The sequence below is a fragment of the Solea solea genome, chromosome 16, assembly GCF_958295425.1.
Source record: "Solea solea chromosome 16, fSolSol10.1, whole genome shotgun sequence".
Classification (NCBI taxonomy): domain Eukaryota; kingdom Metazoa; phylum Chordata; class Actinopteri; order Pleuronectiformes; family Soleidae; genus Solea; species Solea solea.
The window spans coordinates 13,470,391-13,483,974 of record NC_081149.1 but is presented as its reverse complement, the minus strand read 5'-3'; the positions used below and the strand labels follow the sequence as shown (position 1 = coordinate 13,483,974).

General features: G+C 41.9%; 1 long non-coding RNA gene across 2 annotated transcripts; it reads right to left on the bottom strand.

Annotated features, from left to right (window-relative positions):
• Positions 1-3,293: 3,293 nt before the first annotated feature.
• On the bottom strand, positions 3,294-8,955 carry LOC131475958 (uncharacterized). 2 transcript variants are annotated; one of them, XR_009242556.1, is made up of 3 exons: positions 8,737-8,955; positions 6,937-7,044; positions 3,294-3,769 (listed from the first exon to the last, which is right to left on the bottom strand). It is a non-coding gene; the product is annotated as an uncharacterized LOC131475958 (long non-coding RNA). The 2 variants fall into 2 exon arrangements; XR_009242557.1 differs by lacking the exon at positions 3,294-3,769 and adding an exon at positions 6,721-6,851.
• Positions 8,956-13,584: the final 4,629 nt, after the last annotated feature.

Genomic DNA, 13,584 nt, shown 5'->3' with positions numbered 1-13,584 from the left:
TTCAGCTTATTCTTGGTTGCTGATCCTGGAAGCAGTAGCTGGCTTAAATATAGAGGTGAGTGTCCTTGGAGAGTTTTATAAATGAGTATAAAACCAAGGACTACTATGATGAGTGTGTGTAGAGGCCATTTGGCCTCAGAACAAAGCAGACAATGGTGAGTTCTGAATGAAGCATTTTAGCGAATAGCAGAGTGATCGTGAAAGAATATATCCAGTTCACGGAGAGATGCTTTGCATGTACGTTCGTAGATCGAGGGAATGAGGGACGGACAATCGTATGTTTGTGGATGACAAAGTCTTGCTTTGACCTTTGTCGTGCATTATCGAACCAAATGTCCTAAGTGTTTAATATGAAACCACTCTGTAACATTACACAGCTCTGACCTGCCGTTTTGGTTTGTAATCAATAGAGTTCTCCCAAGACATTTTCAAGAAAGGAAACTCACTCCGTTCACAAATAGGTGAAGGGAACGGTTACGGTTGCAAACTTTAGTAAAGTATTACTAAATACTTCCACGTTCAAAAAATAAGGTCTCTACATGGAGAAAAAATATTAGCCATTTAACTCACTGTACCTTCACATTGTCTGGATGGAGACCTCCCCCACGTGCTGTCCATGTGCTGATGACACAGGTCTGTGTGCTGTAAATGAAGAATAAAAGAACAAAAACATGTTATGTGCTAAGGTGTTTTAAAGACATTTACATAATAAGAACTTATAAAATAACAACAAAAACAGAAGAAAATAACCCCCTTATTGGGGCATTAGTGTACACTATGAAGCCTTTAACTGTCACAAAAACTCCAGGTGCAAGTCAAATGCGGCTTTGAACCTCGTGCACATTATTCACCCAGCTTGGCACCGTCGTCTTTTTGTTTACCAAACTGAAATATAGTGACGATGAAGTCATTCACGGTGTCGCGGAGCATCTCGATGCCCATGATGTGACCTTCTCCCCGCGAAGCGAGGCTTGGACAGGAGTCGGATCAAGTGTATTGATGTTAAAGGAGGCCGTGTTGAAATAGATGATGCAAGAATAATCTTTCTCCCTTGACATTTTCTAGGCGAGGCTGAGAATGTGACGAGCTCTCACACTGAGGAGGAGGAGGAGGAGGAGGAAAGATGGGAGTCGGGAAACATCTGTTGCTGATTTTGACTGAAAGGCATCGGTAGATAAAATAAAAACATTATGTTTTTGTATGAATATCTAGACATATGAGGGCGAGTCCTTCAAGTTATACACCATATATTCAAAATGGGTGGATCTTGTCTCCACTCAAGCGACGAAGAAGCATTTCAAAGAGAAGAAATCCGCGAGAGCTCACTTTACTTGTATTCATGTTGTAATTACATCTGAGCTGCTGCTGCTGCTGCTGCTCTCTGACAAATTCACTGCAAACCTTGAGCTCATGAACCGACGGTCACCGGATGCTTATCGGTGCTGCATAGCATTTCATAGAGAGACGTTATCAGCCCCGGGCAGTGATGTTTTGCAAAGTTTAATATGCCGAAGGTAATAATTATCTGCTGCATAGGTAATGTGCTTCTTTTCTTTTCTTTTTAGCTTGATGCTGAATATATACTGGGCTGCAGTGTCATCCATCTCAATTCATCACACATTGTGCCCCATTCTCCAGGAGTTTGTGCTATGTCACAAGAAGTCACATATTTAACTAGTTACTGCCAGAACTATACAACGTGCGTTTGCTGTATTTGTTGTGGTGTTTCAAACAGTATTATTGGAAGGAGAGGAGTGAATCATTACTCAAAAAGAGGAAGTACTGTGACATTCGTGGAAGAAGCTCCGCCCTTGCCGATGCTGATGAGGACTCCTCCATCAAAAAAGGAACAGAGCCAACTTCATGCAAGGCTAGAGAGAACTATCACAGACCAATCATCCTCTTTCAAATGATACATACTCTATATGTTTTTTTTTTGTTTTTTTTTTAGGAACTGGCAAACTCACAAGGATCCACTGGGCTGGAAAGTTTCCCAAATACCTGCTGCTGAATAACCAAGAGCGCTGTGTAAACCGGTGTTCACCGTGGGTGCAAATGAGAGTTTTCCAGCAGTGGCACATGGGTAATGCTTTCCGTGCAGCTGACAACAATTATGCATAATGACTCCTGCAAAGGACAAGGTCCCAGATTCATCCTTATGTTAAGTGCCTTGTCTGTCTGAGTGATGGATAAGGACACATTAAAGACTGGATTGTGATACATGTGGCAAACAATGCAGGGGATCCAGTGTAGACGAGGCGAAGGGAACGTGATTAAGGACGGAGACGGAGCCAGGGACAGATAATGAGCGGTGGTGTTGGTTGTGAGTCGGTATCACAGGCTTGGGGGCGCGGGAGCTTTTCAGTATTTCGTCGCCGATAACTCCTCTTAAAACTGCTGATGTACTTCAGTGAGTTTAATTGCTGAATTTTAACCAGTTTTGCCGCGTTTAAAATGCAATGTATCGTATCATTTAAATGGCGAGGAATGCAAATCAATGGATTGTAAAGCCAGTGCAGTCAGAATAAATAGATATGCTTCCTGGTGGAATAATGTCCGACTGTTTCGAGGATGTGCGGGGAATATATAAGGCAAATGAAAGGAATGCCCTACAGAGAAGACAGATTTGGTTTGAAGGGAAGAACATTTTGCAAAAGTGGTAATTACAAGTTCCCCTGCACATCTTTAAGTCTCGTCAAGTCTAGATAAATTTAACAAGTGGCACTTCTGAACAAATCCATTAGCCTCAAACCAGGAAACTTAACGTCCACCCTTTGAGCACAAGGTCATGGAATACTCACAGCGGTGCCCAACAAAAGGGTTGTACTTTTTATTTGGCAGTGAAGGAGCTCGAGAGTGGGAGAGATTGATTCAGTGTGCTTCAGCGACATGGGCTGCTTTTGTGGCTGGGGCTGCAATTTAGATTTAGAAGACAGAGGGGCTGCAATCAGGAAGAGGTGGTAATCAATTTTTCTTGTTTATGTGCCAGAAAGAGGGAGAGAGAGAGAGGAGTGTCTATGTGCGTGCACATGTGTGTGTGCGTGCACGTGTGTGTGTGTGTGTGGTGATTGTGCCCACAGCTGCAGAGAACAGATCCGCGGCCAGTAGAGCAAATGAGTATGAGAGGAGCTTGTAATGATAAGCATTCTGCTTTCCTCACAGATAAACAGATGTTGTCCACACTCTTCATTACATCGCCTCACATTTATTACATACTGATGATTTTTTTTGTCAGTGACCTTTACCCACGAGCAACACATGACTCCCGTTTCTTTTAAAGAATCAACTCACCGCGGTCGTATAGTTTATTCTTCCGTGCAGACAAACAAACGCAGAGAGACGCCGTCTTTGAGGATAATTACAAGTTCCCAGAAAACGTAACAAAAAAATAAAAACAACCCTTTTTTTTTTGCCAACAATAGCAACAACATCCTGTTAATGTGTTGTCTAATGGATTCCCTTTGACATTAATCAGGAGGGGTTTATGCATTCTGTTAATCTGAACATTTAGCCCTGCACAGCACAGAGGATGCTTATCAGAAAGGTTTACCGAGTACTTTATTACAGCTCGAGGACAGTTAAGCCACGCTGGGTCTTCATTAGTTTTAAATAACACTGTTGGTGTTTAAAGGCGTCTGGTGATTGTTGAATCGCAGAGGGGCAGAAAGATGAGCGTACACTCCGGAGACAGTTTTCACCTTGAACACACCATCAGTCTTCTTGACAAATTCCCGGGTTCAGTGCGTACATGCGGTCAAAGCGGTTCCATCTGAGAGAGAGAGAGAGAGGGGGACAAATGGCGGCGCGTCTGGCATAGACAACGTAAAAGGTCAATCACTAAATTATCCCGCACTCCCGCAGAGCATCAGACATGTGATGCGTACTCTCGGAGGAGTCATCCATGTGTGTATGTAAATATCAAAAAAAAAGAAGAAGAAGAAGAAGAAGAAGAAAAAAGGGACAAAAAATAAATCCGCAGACAAGATAATTGAATTCCTTTGATGCTGCATGTGATGACTACAAAGCACTGCATCGGCTGGACGGACATGTCTTGTGGACATGAAGTCCTCGAGTGAGGTGGCACTTTGGGTTATGGAACTCCTATTAATACATCCGTCTGTCTGAGAGATGAGCTGTGTCGCGAGCGAGAGCACAGTTCCTCCGCCTATACAGTTGCTGTCATAGTAATAGCTGCTCTACGAGTGTTTCTTGTGAAAGCAGGGGTTTAAACAATTATATAAATATATATATATATATGTATGCATTATATATCTCCATAGCAGTGTGACACCAGACTGCTAACCCTAACATATTACAGGTATTTTAGTGTCTAGGTCTCAATCGCCCTGCTGATATTCCATTTAATGTCTTGGGCTATGAGCTAATACAGAAATAAACCACTATAGCCTATAAGGACAATGATGTGGGCTCCCATGGTAGCCCCTGAAGCCAATAAGGCTCCTTCTCCTGCCTCTCATTATAGCAGATGCGATGTATATACAGTACAGCGAGAGGACAGGAGTGACACACGCGGCACATAACCTGGACCGTGAAAGCAGACTGGCTCGAAACACTACAGGCAGTTTAAGATGAGATGGAAGGACTTGGTTTCCATTTAATAACCAGCAGTGTGTTGTGAGCCCATACAGGCACATTTAAAGACATTGGCTTCCCCACACACACACACACACACACACTCACTCAGGATCCAGTACCACTGAGCTCCACTTTTGGCTGCAAAGAATAACAGGACCCGGCTTTCACAGTGACAGTGGACGCCATGTTTGAAGTGAAGTACTGATCTCACACAATCAAGAAGAAAGCTGTTGCTCCTCTTCAACCTCACCATGTATTCACAATCTATGAAAGCAAATAAAGCAGTGTGTCAGAGATTCACTACATACACTGTGATATACTGAGCTTGTTCACAGTTGCTGGGAGTCATGGGGCAACATTATCACCCATTTGCAGTCTGTTCCTGGCCATATGGTGATTATGAACACTGTACACATTTTCTTTTAGGTCTATTTTTAGTGTCTGCCCGACGCCTGATGGATTTTTAATTGCTAAACAGATTTCATGACTCAGTAGACAGTGCGGATTTCTGGCAAGGTTAAAGATCATAATTGGGGTTGATGTAGCGTTTGTTTGTGTAATAATATTCTGACAAAGAGCGTTTGGTCAGTAACATGCGGGTCAGTTTGCATGAGATCCCGCAACACTCCACCCAAAGAGGCCAAAGGAAGTTCGCCGAAGAAGAACATTTCCACATAATTTCCGAGCTTCGTCTGCAAAGAAAACTTTTTAAATCTTTCAACGGTACGACCTCACAGACCTGAGTGTATTTATGAACAGAGCCACAATAACTAACGCTGAAATCAGACTCATTATTTGTTAAAAAGGCAATTCACCCTCATCATCATCAGCTTAGAGTCTTGGCCTCTGAGAGATGCTTATTATGATTTTTATAAGATAAGATGATTCCATAAGATCTTTTGAGCGAATATTTGGAAGAGTTTAAACATATAACTAAGAAAAAATGTTTCTGATGCATCATTCGTGGTTTAAGTGTCAACAATCCAAGGTTTAGATTGGAGCTAGGTTTATATAGAGTATTAAACAAGTCCTGCAACTAAAAGGTTGAATGGTTTATTGCTTATTATATATATATATATATATATATATACACATATATATATACATATATATACACACACACATACATACATATATATATACACACACATACATACATATATGTATATATATATATATACACACACACACACATACATATATGTATATACATATATATATATATACACACATACGTACATACATACATATGTGTGTACTGAAATGATACTGAATGCAGAGATACACTGTATACGGTCCAGTAACTAGAGCGAATGACTGATGGGGCTGTTTTTAATTGTCACGCTGCATTGAAGTGGTGTTAATAATAAGCAACCACATGAATAAATAAGTTGTGCGGCGATGATATACTGTAGACAAAAATACCGAGATGGAAGAAAGATGATTGCCATATTTATAGGCTATGCTGTTTAACGCAGATCAAAGGGGGACAGGGGTAAATGCAGACACGACGTCAAATCCTCACTTTGGACCCGTGTGTTTCTTCCTTTCACAAACAGTTAAATCACAGCACTGTTGTGTCACAGCAAACTCTCCGAAAACAGATGAGACCGTGACCTTGATTGTGAGTTCCCATCAATCTAACAGACGGAACAGAATCCTCCCTTAACAATATTCAGTGCAGGCAATATTACGTTACCTTGATCTAATGGATTTGACTGTTGAGACGAAGCGATTTGGCTGCATCTGCTACTTTGTTAAAAAAAACAACTTTGCCATCACCCACAGACACAGCAACTGATGCATGATTGTGAGAATCAACTGCAAACTTTTTCCTTTCTGTTTATGTTCTAAATTTGTCATCAGAGGGAAAGAGGACTGCCCTCCCTCGCCTTCTTTCTGTCTGCTTTTGTCTCGTATTAATTTCTCTCTCCTTCTCATGTGACAGCCCCATAGGTGCACAGTTCAGATTGCCTCAATTTTAAGATGAAAGCCTTTTTTTTCCATTTGGCAGTCACTTAACAGAGAAGACTCCTCACTTCCACACCCATGTCTGCTCTTTTCAGCAGGTTAGATTGTGGGCAGAAGCACCGGCTGTCATTGCAAAAATGACAGTGTACTGACCAGTCCTGGTTCCTTTGAAGCTGATGCCTCTGGGGCTGCCCCAGGGTTGTTGAGGCATGCTGGGGTCTGCCATAGGTGGAGGAGTCCTGCAGTACCTCAGCTCAGTTTGATTAATGGACCTCTCTCTGCCCCTGAGTGAGCAATTATCAGAGGGTAGGCAAAGTCGTTCATCACTGTAACTGAGCAGCAGGACTCTTCCACTGTCGAAAGTCATACCTGCAGGGCAAGGGTCTATGTCCACATCTCCTTCCTCCGTCCCCTCCTCTTCTTCCTCCTCGTCTCCTCCTTGACCCTGGCTGCTGTCCCATATTTGACCAGGAGGGTCTGTTTACAAAAGGTCAGGTTTAGGAGAGGCTTTGGGTGGTATGGAGTGCAGAGCATGCTGCTTACCAGCAGATTAAATTTCCCCATAATTGTTTAGCTGCTGCCTGGTTTCCCTTGCCTTGATCAAATTCCAGCCTGAATGTTACTGTGAGATCAAGTTCCTAATCAGTCCTGTGGCACCGAGCCGGGAGTTCACTTAGTCTTTGAAACATGACTGATATATGCTGTGGATGTGTTCCGCATACGAACCGTCCAACTTTTGGGGGGGGGGGGGGGGGACAAAGCCATGTATTTCAACTTAAACAAACACAGCGAACACAACAACAAGTTGATTACCAGGGACGGCACTATACGGCTCTTTGTGGTTTTTGTCACGGTTTATGGTGAAAGAGGTGCTCTTTGTCTTTGTTTATCGACACTTTTTTTTTTTCCCCCAGACAAACAATTACAGTCATTTTCTACTTGCGTAAAGGTGAACCACTAGAATCCACAGAGAGGATTTGCATTAGCACACATCAGTTGGTCTGATTACTTTTCCCTCTCACAATAAAAACCGTATCCCCCACATCCCTTACACCTAACAGCACTGCTATCCCTGTTAAAGTGTTTGTTAAGAGATAAGAAAAAAAAAATCTATTTTGACTTTGTCACCCCACAGGAAAATGTTGAATGATTAAAAAAAGTTGCTGAATATTTAAAATTAGGGCTGCGAGTCGTTAAAATTCAGCAGCATTCTCTGCTCTAATACACTGGGGGAGGGGGGGTATGTCTGCTGGAGGAAATGTACACACACACACACACACACACGTTAGTGCTGACCAAAGCAGATGAACATCACTGTTGGTCAGTGTTTGTACAGAATATAAAACATATTAAAAAAAAAAACTCCAGTATCAAACTTAACAATGTAGAGAACATTGTTGGCTGCAGTTTAATGATGCACCGCACACAAACACTGAGTCCATGCCCTCTCTCTCTCTCCCTCTTTCTTTACCAGTGGCACCTGCAGCTTCACAGCAGGAGCCCACGATTCTTTCTGTTCTTCTTCTCTAGGAGTTTTGAATAAAGACGAAAGTTCAAGCATTCAAGGAAGATGCCTTTTGAGGACAAAGCGTGATAGCAAACCAAAGGCAGAGGTACTCAGGAGTGCAGGGTAAACCACTGACAAAGTGAGGCTTTTTATGTTTTTACAGGTTTGAGGAGAAGTTATAAAAACTACGGCCCCCAGTTTGTCATCGAAGTCTTTTCAGTCTTTACTCCACAACCTCTTAGCCACTATTTTCTAATATTATGTATGAAGAGGAGATTCTCTATTATTTTACACTGACCACACACATTGACTACTGCAATTACTTTTGCTGTATACCTTTGGAGAATTATAGGGTCAAAGTTCACTTTTTGAAACAAAAAAGTAATATTCGTCCAATTTGAAGAGGTACAAATCCGTAACTTGTATGAGTAGTTTATGTTTTCACGTTCATTGGAGTCTTGTAGCTACTTCATACACACACGATATGAGTCATTTTACTGTATTAGGTGTTCTAAATAACTGTATAGGTTAGTTGAAAAGAATTTTTTCGAAGCTTTTCTTCTATGAAACGGCTTATTTTGCAGCGAGAGAAAAGTGTTTGGTGCTTCTTTTTTCCATGACGAAACACGCATTTAAGCACTGGTAAAGTTAGCACAACTTACATAGAAGCGAGCGGAGCCATTTCCGTTTCCGCCGGTATCAGTCCAGTCCGCCGACCGTGGGAGTCTTCTTCGGGCGTAAGACTCTGCGGCCGAGAGTTCTCTTATATTTTGCACTGCAAGGGTGTTTATGTGCGTGTCTCACTCAAAGCAAAAGTCCTCAGAGCAAAAGTTTACGAAACAGACGTGTGCGCTCGGATGCGTGTGCGCCCGACAACCGGAAATACGTCACTTGACCAGCACTCGCTGTCAGCGAGTGAGACAAGTTAATGTTTTTAAACTACATTTGAATGCAGATTACACACGGTAGTCGCGGACTGTACAACGTGTAGCGCATTTATACATTTTGCACGGCTTTATAAATTATTTTAGACGATTCATGTCTTCTTCTTCATGTGAGACTGGTGGGGCGACGCCCTAGCGCCCTCTATGGACGGGCCGACACTGCTTTCAGGTAATTTGTTTTTCAGGTTCAGAAAGCCCCTTTAGGATTGCTAAGTCTTTTTAACTGATCTACAGTTAGACATCGTTCCGCTTGATTTTCTGTTTTTGACAGGTACCAGTTACTATCGCTAGTGCAGTGTTTCCCAACCCAATCCAAAACACCGGATTCAGATGAACAGCGCATTATCAAACCATATGGCTCAACGGCTACCACACACCGTATTCATGTGACTGGCAGTAAACAAACCAAAGTAACTCACACGTTTTCATTTAGACAAAAGTGTTCAAATACAATACATGTTTTTAAGGAATGAAACGTTTGGCCCTGATCTGCCTCCATAGGCAACACTGTCCTCATTCGTCTTCCTCAAAAGATTCTCCACAAATTGATCACATCTTCTTCTCACCTTCAAGGCATTCCACAACTGAGCACCGTCATCCTTCTCCAACCTCCTTCTTATCTGTACGCCTTCTTGTACTCCCCACTTTCATTCTCCTCACTGCACCTCCTGCCCGTTAAATCGCCATGGGGTCCAGAGGAAGCAGCTGTGTAGCTCATCACCTTTTGGAACTCTATCCCACAATTCATTTGTGAGTCTGACTCTCTCTCTCACCCACCTTTAAATCCTGCCTCAAAGCCTTTCTTTTTAGAGCGGCTTGTTCATTATGACCCTGTTCAGGAACTCATTTCCTACTCATTTTAATTAGCCTTTTTTTTTTTTTATCCAAGTCTGTTTTTGTTGCATGTTATTTAAAGGTGACCTTGAGGGTCATGAAAGATGCCTTATTAATAAATGCGTTACTATTACTATAAACCATACTGCTGCTGAAGCATAGTATGAACACTCGATTATAGTGGCATTTGATAAGTAAATAATTTGCCATATTATTGTCAAGGACTTTTTTTAAATCCATGGTCGACAGCTAAAGAGGCAGAAAACAGACGCATACACCGTTACCTCAAAAATCCTTTGTGAAGCCATGTCAAGTACAACATTCCCAAATTCACTATTATAATAATTCTCCATTACTGTGATGTCCTATTTTGAACTGGGAGGACACGCTTTTAAAGAGCTGGAAGTAAAAGGTTCTGCCTAATTGTTGGACTGACTGCAGCACTGTCATGGCTATTATTTACCTGTAATCCCAGAGACCAACAATTTACCTGAATCTATTGGTCAATTACCAGCTTGTCTTCAGAGTGACCCCACTGGCTAATAGGCTTTAGAGGAGGGCCAGAATCTTGTTTCCTTTCAACACTGTCTAATGGGCTGTCAGGCTATACATTATGAATGCAAACTAGCTGAATACAAACTGTCCCACCATGCTATTAGAGCCTTTTTCTTTTCATTGATTTTTTTTCTCTCTCTCTCTTTACTTTTAGCTAATGATTTCCCCCCCTCTTTTTCATGCATGCTGTTCATCTTTTAAATATATGCTCACTCGGCTCTACAAAGGAGGATCTGGAATGTAGTTAAAGCATTTAGTTTGACCACCCTGTTATCAAATCACAACATGTAATGAAGATGGAATAAGAAATGTCTCTTCCAATATATGAGTGACACTAAGTGGCAGAAGAGATAATAGATGCGCAGTGTTATGCTCTATGCTATTTAAAGGTAGGGTTGGAGATCCTGGACAAACAGTTCGAGCAGGCTACATTTTGAATTCAAAAGGCCCAAGGCCCTTTCTTCAGACTTCCCGCCGAAGCCACGCCTCCAGAGCACAGGAACGCGCAACAAACAAGGATTCACGAGCACTGCGCAGCATCGGTAGCTTTTTGGTGACACTGGAGTTTTTTTGGATACTTGTTCAGTTGACGATGAACAACAACAAATACTCTCAAAAGTTCACAAAGACATAAAGTTAACATACTTGCCCAGTAGAAACAGCGCCACCATGACATCACTTTGCAGCTCTTTCTGGGCTTTCAGTTGTCACCACCGTTCAAACGCAGCACCGATGTTCACTCACGATCCAATTCATTTGTTCTGGCCGTTCAATATGATTGGATGGTGTTTTTACAGGCCTGTCCGTATCCACAGTCCTTCCTGTTCTTCATTTTTGTGACAACGCATTCATTCATTCGTTACAATTAAAAAAGAAGAGGATTTTAAGCAACAACAGTAAAAAAAAAAATGCTCCAGAAAATAATCTCCCACCCTGCCTTTAATTACATTTTCTCAAATTACACATTTCTTATCTTTTTTTCAGTCGTGACTAAAGTAAATCATCTAGTGTAGTTTGTTTTGCCGTGAGTAAAAGCTATCACAAGAAATCTGGTCAAGACATTAGCTGCTGCTCTAAAAATACTAAATAAAATCTGTGTGCTGCCACCTTGTCCACCCTCCACCACTCTCTCTCTCTCCCTCTCTCCCTATAGCTTGCTGTGTGCATCTATTGCCCTCCTTTTTACCATTTCTGACTGTCTCCTCCATCTCCATCTCACATCTTGATATCACTCCAATTTTCTCGCAGTGAGATGGAAATTGAGTGGGAGGACTTGGTTGTGGTATAAGATGGAGGTCTCAGGACGGACAGAAATAAAATCAAATTTTACAAAAAAAAAAATGTCATTTCACATTACCTCCCCAACATTTGGCCCTCATTGCTCTCCCTGCCAGTTCTCCTGCAGGTCTTATGCCACCTGCACATCCCTGGAATCTCAAGAAGCCAATGCACAGCAGGAGAGCAAAAAAAGAGATACCAATCAACAACAACTGAGAGTCGACACATGCCAGTGCCCTTGTTTTTATTGTTGGGGCCACCATTTTTCTTCCCATAGAGTATGAAACTGTGCTCCAAAGAAATTCTTAAGCTCAAACGTGTGTATATATATAGGCTTTTAGAAGATTAGAGTTGTTTGACCATAGAGTTGTTTTGCTGATGGCACACGTGAAATTGTCGGTTGAGGTCACTTAAAGATTGTGTTTCCAAAGCTCTCAGCTCGGGCCCATCTAACTCAGCTCAATTGGACCGCTGAGAGGTGAAAAAAGAACCACCTAATGAAAGGAATGAACACGGAACATAGCTGTAAAACTGTAGAAACTCCCAGAAAAAAAGTAAAGAACCTTCTCTTTTGTTAGATCAGATAATCTTCCCATCTTCAGGGTAACGACGTGTTCAAGGATTCACCTGCAGCACCTGTGTTGAATCAGGATTCGGTTTAGTCTGCCTCTCATGTCAATTTTTTTTTTTTTGTCTGTGCACCACAGCCTCCCAAAACGGCGGGAGAAACTGACATCCTCACATACAGTATATATGGCCAGTGAAGTTTGGATCCATCTACTTATTTTTGGACAGCGAGCACTAAGGATCCTCTGGAGCTGTAATCTACTTGACTGACAGCAGCACACAATGCCTTTCTCCACACCTAACCAGAAGACATTCAGTCAAAGCCATGCAATTCATGAGAAGAGAACACAGACCGGGAGCAAGGTGAGAGAAATGCACTCAACCACAAAGCGATAAGAAAGGCAGGGAAGAGGATGAAAGACAGTAAAGGGTTTGCGTGTTCCTCTGTATGTGTGTGTGTGTGTGTGTGTGTGTGTGTGTCCTCACAAGATCTTTAAACACTCACATTTTTAGTTACAAGCTGTTATTTGGAGCCTTACGCACATTTCTGTCACCATGTCATTTCTCACATCTCACATTCTGCTGGTTTAAAATGAGCACATCTTTCAAAACAAGAGCCTCTCTGAGATTAGGCATTTAAATATATACAAGCCCAGACTGTTCTGGAAAAAGAGCTCAAAATCGGAGTTAAAGTGACAAAAAAAAGAGAGGTCAAAAGTGGTGTAAAATACAGCACATTCACAACACTGAGGCCAAATAATTCATTCCTCTTAATGCACAGCGATGCTCGTACCGGAGTTCTGATATTAAATCAAGCTTTCACATTTTAAATCCTCTGGATACATACAAGCAAATGAGCAGAACGAATATAATGACACGACACCCAGAGACATTCTCTCACTCAAGGGGAGTGGAGAACACAAAAATTGTTTTGGATTTGAAGGATTTGCGGGAGATATGCAAATACAGAGACAAACCTCCAGAAGAATAAGGTCAGATCAAGGAGTAAAGTAGGCTACACACACACACACAGACACACACACACACACACACTCACTATCTACTGAGTTTGGCATCTGAAACTGAGCTGGACTGAATGCACTGCAGAATCCAGAGGGACCATGAGGAGGATAACAGCAGCAGAGACGAGTACAGTTAGGGACACAGTACAGCCCATCACACTCTGTTTTGTTAGATTCTGTCTTGAGACCTTATTATTCTAAGCTTCTTTTGATACTGGAACATGCTCACTCAATCATTAAAATTTCCATAAAGTAGCAATTTTGTGGGGGATGATAAAAAGGTATAAAAAAAAAAAAGTGGAAGCAAATA